The sequence below is a fragment of the Aquarana catesbeiana genome, linkage group LG05 (genome assembly GCF_042186555.1).
Source record: "Aquarana catesbeiana isolate 2022-GZ linkage group LG05, ASM4218655v1, whole genome shotgun sequence".
Taxonomy (NCBI): Eukaryota; Metazoa; Chordata; class Amphibia; order Anura; family Ranidae; genus Aquarana; species Aquarana catesbeiana.
This window is the reverse complement of record NC_133328.1, coordinates 21,497,417-21,507,740: the sequence shown is the minus strand read 5'-3', so window position 1 is coordinate 21,507,740 and position 10,324 is coordinate 21,497,417. Positions and strand designations below refer to the sequence as shown.

The following is a 10,324-nucleotide window of genomic DNA, read 5'->3' as shown; positions in this document are numbered from 1 at the left end:
TAGAGCCCCCCCTTACATCAGAGTCCCCATGAGAGTATCGCCTTAAATCAGAATCCTCCTTGTATCGGGGTCCCCATTAGAGTTCCCCTTACATCAGGGTCTCCTTTAAAGTCCCTCTTTACATCAGGGTCCCCATTAGTGCCCCCCCCCCCCTGTTTGGTTGGATTTGCTCTTCAGTGCCCACACACAGCACATTGCACCGAGCTCAGCAATGCTATCAATAATCCTATAATAATCAATACTATTAATAATATTCCTGTTGCATATTTATTTATGTTCTGTAGATTAACATGCATAATACAGTAACATCTTTCCCATAAATATGGAATAAATACGAGTTGAGAGGTGAAGATGCCATAAGAGGCGGCTCACTATAATATCTGGATTATGCAGCCGTCTTCATTCCAGACGATGACCTGATATCTTTATAGAAGTCTCTTCATATATTTACAGCACATTGTAGGCAGTTTTTTACAGTGCAAACATCCCACCGACACCCCTGTGATATGATTTGTGGGCTTAAATTCATCTTTAAGTAAATTTACAAGACGAGATGAATACATTCCTGCCACAGTTTACAGCAACAGTATGATTTTTTTTCCCTTTAATTATTCAAAAGACATCCTTGAGCACTAGTCCAGGGACTTTGCCTAGGTTGGGATGATGTTTTCATACTTGGTGCAGGTAGGAGGAAGCATTTCCTCAGTCTCCTCTTCTCCCCCCCCCCTTCTGATCAGACTGTACATTGAAAATTTGTAGCAAGTTACAAGGTGAGAAGGTTGCGAAAAGGGCTGATCTGTGTCAGACATTTGTGTACACATCCAAGAACTCACGCAGACTTACATGATTGTGTCATCTCAGTCCAGAGAGTAGATATTGACCCTGGATGATGCCTGAACAAAGATGGTGCTATCCTTCTGGAGAGAAAAGCAGATGAAGGCATTGTCAGGAAGAGTACTGTGACCTCTGAGAGGTAATAAACACCTGGAGGTGGACGATGACACATTACTGAGTATGCATGGAAAAATACACTATATTGTCAGAAGTATTGGGACACCTGCCTTTACACTCACATGAACTTTAATGACATCCCAGTCTAATGCTGGCCATACACTATACAGAAAATCGGCCGAACCCATTTTCGAAAAACGAACGTTCAACCGTGACCGCAAACGATCGTGCCATCATATAATGTCCGACTGGACATGAATAAATAATTTTGTGTTCGTTTTTTTACATATACCTAGTGCAGGCAGTTCGGACGGGAAACACATTAACCTTGCAATTTATCGTACGTTCGGCAGAAATTTTCCAAACATGCCGTTCGTTTTTTTTCCACAAAAACGTCACAAACGATTATCGATTTGTACCCACTAACTTGCCGAAAAACGAACGAAGTGTCCATACGAACGATTTTTCGGCCGATTTTTCGTATAGTGTATGGCCAGCATTAGTCCGTAGGGTTCAATATTGAGTTGGCCCCGCCCTTTGCAGCTATAACAGCTTCAACTCTTCTGGGAAGGCCGTCCACAAGGTTTAGGAGTGTGTCTATGGGAATGTTTGACCATTCTTCCAGAAGAGCATTTGCGAGGTCAGGCAGTGATGTTGGACAAGAAGGCCTGGCTCTCAGTCTCCACTCCAACTCATCCCAAAGGTGTTCTATCGGGTTGAGGTCAGGACTCTGTGCAGGCCAGTCAAGTTCCTCCACCCCAAACTCGCTCATCCATGTCTTTATGGACCTTGCTTTGTGCACTGGTGCGCAGTCATGTTGGAACAGGAAGGGGCCATCCCCAAACTGTTCCCACAAAGTTGGGAGCATGAAATTGTCCAAAATGTCTTGGTATGCTGACGCCTTAAGAGTTCCCTTCACTGGAACTAAGGGGCCAAACCCAACCCCTGAAAAACAACCCCCACACCAGAATCCCCCCTCCACCAAATGATTTGGACCAGTGCACAAAGCAAGGTCCATAAAGACATGGATGAGTGAGTTTGGGGTGTAGGAACTTGACTGACCTGCAGAGAGTCCTGACCTCAACCCGATAGAACACCTTTGGGATGAATTAGAGCAGAGACTGAGAGCCAGGCCTTCTCGTCCAACATCAGTGCCTGACCTCACAAATGCTCTTCTGGAAGAATGGTCAAACATTCCCATAGACACCCTCCTAAACCTTGTGGACGGCCTTCCCAGAAGAGTTGAAGCTGTTATAGCTGCAAAGGGCGGGGCCAACTCAATATTGAACCCTACAGACTAAGACTGGGATGCCATCAAAGTGGAGTGTGTGTGTGTAGATGTATATATATATATATATATATATATATATATATATACATACATATACACGCACAATGAGCAAAATTATAAAAAACTCAAAGATCTACGACTTTTTCTATGTACACAAAAGGCAGATTTCGCTCAAATATTGCGCACAAATCTGTCTAAGACCCCTTTCACACTGGGGCGTTTTTCAGGCGCTTTAGCGTTAAAAAAAGCGCCTGTACAGTGCCTTAAAGAAGCCTCATCTGCAATCCCAATGTGAACGTCCGAGTGCTTTCACACTGAGGCACTCAGGTTTTCACATTGGGATTACAGAAGAGGCTCCTTTCAGGCTCTTTTTATAAAGCTAAAGCGCCTGAAAAATGCCCCCAATGTGAAAGGGGACTAAATCTGTGTTAGTGAGCACTTCTCCTTTCCTGAGATAATCCATCCACCTCATAGGTGTGGCATATCAAGATGCTGATTAGACAGTATGATTATTGCACAGGTGTGCCTTAGGCCGGCCACAATAAAAGGCCACTCTAATGCTGGCCATACACTATACAAATGTTCTTATTAAATTTTCTTTAGATTTATCTCAAATTTGTAGTGCGAGGGCCTGCCTGATCATATACACATGGAAAGTGTTTAGGTTTGACCTCATATTATATGGTTTTGGTAAATCTAAAAGGAAAATTGAATTAAAAAAAAAAAATTGTACAATGTACGGCCAGCCTAAAATGTTTTACTGTATTGTGTGTGTGTGGGGGGGGTCAGTATCTGGTGTGACCACCATTTTCCTCACTCAGTGCAGCACACCGGAGCCGCAGCGGAGATATGTGAAGTGGCCCCATTGAGAGCCGGTCAAAATCTCCTGTTATTGTGAATTGGATGCGGAGGAATCCTCATCCAATTCACAACAGTGTGAACCCGGCCTCAATCAAATTTTGGTGTAACACTCATGTAGTGTGAGAACAGAGAACACTCGGGGGGGGATCCCAAAAGATAAATAACTACAAATCCTGTATGAATTTCAGATGGAAAGGGACATTCTCCCCCTTCTAGACGGCTATGAATGGGGCATTGAAGCCGAGGCCAAACTGCTTTACTTAACATTAATAAAAAAAAAAAAAAAAAAAAAAAAAAAAAAGCGACACAGAATGCATAACTGCAGCCGGGGCCGACCTCAACCAATCAGAACTCCAGTAGCAATGCAAACCGTAATAGTAGAAGAAAAGGAAAGAAGACGATATTTAGCGCTCCTCACCTTTGTCAGGATGGTTCAGCAGCATAATCCGTCTGTGAGCTTCTCTTATCTTTGTTATATTTGCGGTTGGGCTGCAACAAAAAACAGGTCTGAGTCAACACTTCTATCCCCTATTTTTTAGATGCTATAACTTTTGCGCAAACCAATCAATATACACCACTTATTGGGGTTTTTTTACCAAAAATATGTAGAAGAATACATAACTGCCAAAACTGAGAAAAAATTAGCTTTTTTGTAAAAAAAATGGGGCTATTTATTATAGCAAAAAGTACAAAATATTGTGTTTTTTTCAAAATTGACGCTCTTTCTTTGTTTATAGCGTAAAAAATAAAAAAACACAGAGGCGATCAAATACCACCAAAAGAAATCTCTATTTGTGGGAAAAAAAGGACGTCAATTTTGTTTGGGTGCAACGTCGCACGACCGCGCAATTGTCAGTTAAAGCGGCCCAGTGCCAAATCGCTAAAAATGGCCTGGTCATTCAGCAGCCAAATCTTCCGGGGCTGAAGCGGTTAAATTGAAGCGGTCCTCCATAACCTCACCTTACTAGCAGAGTTTCAACTTACATATGAAATTGATGATCATTAGCACCCGCTTGGTATAATTGGTTGATCATACACTTGACCAGTGGCGTTGCTAGGGGGTGGCTTTTGAGGCTATAGCCCCGAATCTGGGGCCCATAGCCCCGAGTCTCTGCAAGGGTCCCCAAGGGGAGGTGAGGCTCTCTGGTGACCCTGATGTAAGTTGGGGGCTCTCTGGGGACCCTGATTTAAGGGGGAGGCTCTCTTGGGACCCTGATTTAAGGGGGAGGCTCTCTCGGGAACCTAATGTAAGGGGGGCTCTCTGGGGATATCTTCACTACGCTGCTATGGGCTCTAGCGCCAGATCTTTTGTAGACCTAGCAACGCCCCTGCACTTGACTCTAATCCTACAAAATCCCTGCCTGTGCAAAATGTAAGAATTGATGCTGGTTTGAAGCCAAAAGGGCGGTCCCACCAAATATTGATTGGATTTCGATTTTTCTTCTGTTCGCTCACTTTTGCAAATTTGTAAGTTGATAAAAAAAAATAAACGATTAAAATATATATTTTTGAAAGCATTCTTACTTCACATCTGCCTAAAACTTTTGCACAGTACTGTTGATATGATTCTTCGATTCCTATATACAAAGATAAAGAACAAAATCCCCTTGTGGTGAACTTGCACCCTGTAAGAACGTGCAAGAATCACTACTTTACAGTTTGTACTATTATGTTATGGTGACAGCATTGTAAATATGTTCCAATACACTATATGTTTTTGTTTATACATGTTTTGTACATACTACATTTAATAAATATTTCAAACTCGAAAAATACTTTCTCAAAAAGTTCTCGCGCCTTTAAAGTCCACCACAAGGGGATTTTGTTTTTTATATTTTAATATTGGATGTGGCACTAAAAATGCTCTAATATAGCCGACTCACCATTTGCAATTTATATATAAAGATAAAGGATGACATTTTTTCTTGAAGTGAACACAGGGTGTAGCTTGTTCTCAGATATTTGGAGTTAGTTTACCTTTTAATGAAAAGGTGAACTTACCCTTTAAGTAAAATGTGTCCCGCTGGAACCATGGAGATCTGTGAATGATTGATTGCCACCCTTTACATAGACCAGGGGTCTCAAAGTACCGGCCAGCCTACCGAGGCTCTGACGATCATTCAGAGCTGTGCTCCCGCAGAGGCTTTGGTCCTGCTGCCACCTCAGGGCGGAAGATCATGGCGTTCTCGGGGTGCCCTGCCCACTAGGCCTGTGTTGAGCCAGGACCTGAGAGGAGGAGAGGACTCTGGAGGCAGAAGATCAGGCCACCAGCTGACTGCCAGGAGGAGAGGTAAGTGAGCCATCACACTGAGGCTGAGCAAAGTCCTTAGTGGGGGGGACTGGGGTTGAAATTTGTGAAAAGGGGGTATTTGTGAAGTGTTGGGGGGGTATTTGTGGAGTGTAGGGGGTAGTGCTGGGGGTTAATAGTGCGTCCGCTGACACCAATGCTGGGGGTTAATAGTGCATCCGCTGACACCAATGCTGGGTGTTATTAGTGCGTCCGCTGGCACCAATGCTAAGGGTAAATAATGCGTCCGATGACACCAGTGCTGGGTGTTATTAGTGTGTCCGCTGACACCAATGCTGGGGGTTAATAGTGCGTCCGCTGGCACCAATGCTGAGGGTTAATAGTGCTTTCGCTGGCACCAATGCTGGGGGTTAATAGTGCGTTGGCTGGCACCAATGCTGGGGGTTAATAGTGTGTCTGCTGACACCAGTGCTGGGCGTTAATAGTGCTTTCGCTGGCACCAATGCTGGGGGTTAATAGTGCTTTCGCTGGCACCAATGCTGGGGGTTAATAGTGCTTTCGCTGGCACCAATGCTGAGGGTTAATAGTACTTTCGCTGGCACCAATGCTGGGGGTTAATAGTGCTTTCGCTGGCACCAATGCTGGGGGTTAATAGTGCTTTCGCTGGCACCAATGCTGAGGGTTAATAGTACTTTCGCTGGCACCAATGCTGGGGGTTAATAGTGCTTTCGCTGGCACTAATGCTGGGGGTTAATAGTGCTTTCGCTGGCACTAATGCTGGGGGTTAATAGTGCTTTCGCTGGCACCAATGCTGGGGGTTAATAGTGCTTTCGCTGGCACCAATGCTGGGGGTTAATAGTGCTTTCGCTGGCACCAATGCTGAGGGTTAATAGTACTTTCGCTGGCACCAATGCTGGGGGTTAATAGTGCTTTCGCTGGCACCAATGCTGGGGGTTAATAGTGCTTTCGCTGGCACCAATGCTGAGGGTTAATAGTGCTTTCGCTGGCACCAATGCTGGGGGTTAATAGTGCTTTCGCTGGCACCAATGCTGGGGGTTAATAGTGCTTTCGCTGGCACCAATGCTGAGGGTTAATAGTGCTTTTGCTGGCACCAATGCTGGGGGTTAATAGTGCTTTCGCTGGCACCAATGCTGAGGGTTAATAGTGCTTTCGCTGGCACCAATGCTGGGGGTTAATAGTGTGTCCGCTGACACCAGTGCTGGGGGTTAATAGTGCGTCCGCTGACACCAGTGCTGGGGGTTAATAGTGCGTCCGCTGACACCAGTGCTGGGGGTTAATAGTGCGTCTGCTGACACCAGTGCTGGGGGTTAATAGTGCGTCCGCTGGCACAAATGCTGGGGGTTAATAGTGCGTCCGCTGGCACCAATGCTGGGGGTTAATAGTGCGTCCGCTGGCACCAATGCTGAGGGTTAATAGTGTGTCCGCTGACACCAGTGCTGGGGTAATAATGCGCCCCCTGACACCAATGCTGTTTTTGAAGTTTGAAGGTTTGCATGAGGCCTCCATCGGATATAAAAACTTGTCTTGTGGCCCTCAGGTAATTTGAGTTTTAGACCCCTGACATAGACAATCAGCAAAACCTGCAAATTAAACTAACTCTAAAAGAAAAAGCACTGTATTTATTAACCATAGGGTAGCATAAATCATCCATGTAACCTGGCCACTATTTAAAATGACCTGCTATTTATGATCACCGGGGGGATCAAATACATTCACTTACACTCTGGGGTGTATTTATAAAAAGTTTGCATAGCAGATCGTCCAAAGAAAGTGCATGTACATTCATTTTGTACAAATGGGCAAAAAATAATAAATTGTTATAAGGCATTTCCTGCGCTGTATTAATGTTTTTCGTTGACTTAAAAATGAAAAATACTTCATTTGGCCATTAGAGGGCGATAAGTATAATTGGAAATACCGATGATACTTTCTAGTGTCCAAATGTGGTATTTTCTATTTGAAATCAATGAAAAATATTTATCCAGCACTGGAAACAGTCTAATAATATTTGCTTTTTTGCTGATATATTATGAAAAGCAACGCATGCCAAGGATCATTGCACACAGGTAATAATATCCCAAATCTGACATCAGGAGTTTGGATTTGCCAGCTATAAAGCCAAATCTAACAGTGATCCGCTGATAAAGGGAAGTTCTAGATATGATGTTTAAACATATCCAATTTTATTTTATTATTACCTTTTTATTTTATCTGTAAGCAGCTATGATTTTCAACATCTACCAAAGACAATTTAACCTTCGTGAAACACTGTTCAGCTTGTAGACAGAATATCCTAAAATCTTTACCACCTGCCTTCACTCACTGCCTTCACCAGATTTCTGAAGAAAGCCTGACAACAAATTGAAGTGCCTTTGGCGTGGGATAAGGCACACCTAGTATCTCTTTGGGTTTACTGCACTAGAAGTTTTAATAGACAATCAGGGGCGGCCCGTCCATTAAGGGCGCACGGGCGCCGCCCCCTCTGTCACGCCGTCCCCTATAGCAGTGGTCATCAACTCCTATCCTCAGGAACCATTAACAGGCCAGGTTTGAAAGATAACTGAAATATATCACAGGTGATATAATTTGCTGCTCAGTGATTGCAGTATTCTAGTCTGCATCTCCCCCAAGGTAATACATAAAACCTGGTCTGTTAGTGGGCCCTGAGGACAGGGTTGATGACCACTGCCCTATATGACATATGGGTAGATTCATGCATTTCATGAATCTATCAATGGCCACCGCTGCCACCCCCTATTCAGGCGTCAGGCCCGTTTTCGGGCGCCTGAATTCCAGCGGTGGGGGGGGGGTTAAGCACCTGATTAGAGCCGTAGGCTCTAATAAGCTTCAAAAAAGGTGGACTCGGAGCGCAGAGCTTTGCGCTCGCAGTCCACCCAGGCGTGTTAGAAAAGCAAATTAATATTTGCTTTTCTAACACTGAACCACCTCTCCGCCAATCAGGGGGCGTGGGCCTAATACAGGTCACCTGATTGGCTGAAGGCATAAGCGATCCCATTGGCCAGCTAGCAGAAGCGAAGAGACGCATGGAGGACAAAGGAGCCATCGCCTGACCCGTGCTACCCGTCCCACAGTTTGCCGCCGTCACCCGCTGCCTGACCCGCCACCAAGATGGGGTAAGTGCCGGTCAGACAGCAAGCAGGCGGGGGGCACAGTGGCTGCATATGATGGGCACAGAGGCTGCAATTGATGGGCCCAGAGGCTGCATAGGATGGGCCCAGAGGCTGCAATTGAGGCACAGAGGCTGCATATGATGGGCACAGTGGCTGCATTTGATGGGCACAGTGGCTGCATTTGATGGGGCACAGTGGCTGCATTTGATGGGGCACAGTGGTTGCATTTGATGGGGCACAGTGGTTGCATTTGATGGGGAACAGTGGTTGCATTTGATGGGGCACAGTGGCTGCATTTGATGGGCACAGTGGCTGCATTTGATGGGCACAGTAGCTGCAATTGATGTTTTTGTTTGTGTTTTTCAGTTTGTTTGTGCCCCCCCAAATAATTTTGAGCATCAGCTGCCACTGAATTATCTTATTGTATTAAATAATGCATCCCTAGTATCTCTTTAAGTTTACTGTACTTGGAGGTTTAATAAGTAATTACATATTACTCTATTGTACCGAAAAGGGCATCCCTTGTACCTCTTTAGGGTTACCGCACTAGGAGATTTATTAGGGAATTACAAATTAATCTATTGCATTAATTAGGGCATCACTTGTTTGGTTTTAGGGTTACCGCACTAGGAGTTTAGGTAATTATGAATCACCCTATTGTAATGAATAAAGCATCTATTGTATCATTTTAGGTTTATTGAACTAATGAGTTTTCATAGATAATTACTATTGTACTAAAAATTGCATTATTTGTATCTCTGTAGGTTTACTGCACTAGTTTTTTTTTACCCATATGGGAGTTTATGTCTATAGCATATGTTTAAAGGGTAACTCCACTATCATGGGGGGAAAAAAAAGCAAATAAAGAAAAAATAATATATAGAACATATAATTGCGACACTAATCGTATTGTAATTGAATGTTATTAAAAATTACCTTTCCTTTTCTATCTGCAGCCACTGTCATTTTCTATAAATGCAATGCAATATGGCTACCTGGAGTTGTTCTGTACACAGAATGCGTACTGACCACTCCCCAGAAACATCATTTCCTGCTTGTGTGATTGGCTCACCAATTTTCCCAGAAGTCAGATTTCAGGCATCCCCTGCAACAAAAATGTCATTTTTAGAGAGATACTTTCAATAGGAGCACGTCTAAAGGGATGCAGACCCAGCAGATTTCCTCATTAGTGCTCTGCATCTGCACACCTGACAGTTAATTATAAAACCACTCCCATTAGACCCACTCAGTACAGAGGCACAAACAAACACACATGCATTTCCTCAGAATAACAAAAAGGTAGGAATCTGCAACAAGAGTTGTTATCCTTGCAATGTACACAGATCACACAGAGGGGAATGTGTGAAGGTACGCTTTTAATTGTTTCTGAGATCATCCAGAATTCATGGACAAGTGCATTTGACCTCCTTCTGACTTGCATTTGACTTGCTTTAGGCTGGGTTCACACTATTGCAAATTGGATGCAGGGTTCCCCGCATCCAATTTGCATAGTAGGGGATTGTGACCAGCTCTCTATGGAGCCGATTCACACATCTCCGCAGCGGCTCCGGTGCAAAATTACACAGGAGACACCTATGGAACCCAAAATTTGCAACATGATGAAAACAAAATCCATGCCCACACCCTGTTGCACGGAAGTAGTAGAGTTATCATACTATTCATGTAAAGCCTGAAAAAAAAATCTAAGGCATCCCAAAAGCCAATAAAGGGTATCATTTAGGGTGTCTTTATATCAGAGATGTTCATCCTGTAAAAAGTACATTTGTTCTGTGTGAACAGGGCCAAAATCGAATGTTACTA

At 44.0% G+C, this 10,324-nt stretch overlaps 1 long non-coding RNA gene across 1 annotated transcript; it reads right to left on the bottom strand.

Moving 5' to 3' along the window:
- Positions 1 to 266: 266 nt before the first annotated feature.
- Positions 267 to 10,093, bottom strand: LOC141145773 (uncharacterized). Its single transcript, XR_012244632.1, has 3 exons — positions 9,440 to 10,093; positions 3,522 to 3,592; positions 267 to 917 (listed from the first exon to the last, which is right to left on the bottom strand). It is a non-coding gene; the product is annotated as an uncharacterized lncRNA (long non-coding RNA).
- Positions 10,094 to 10,324: the final 231 nt, after the last annotated feature.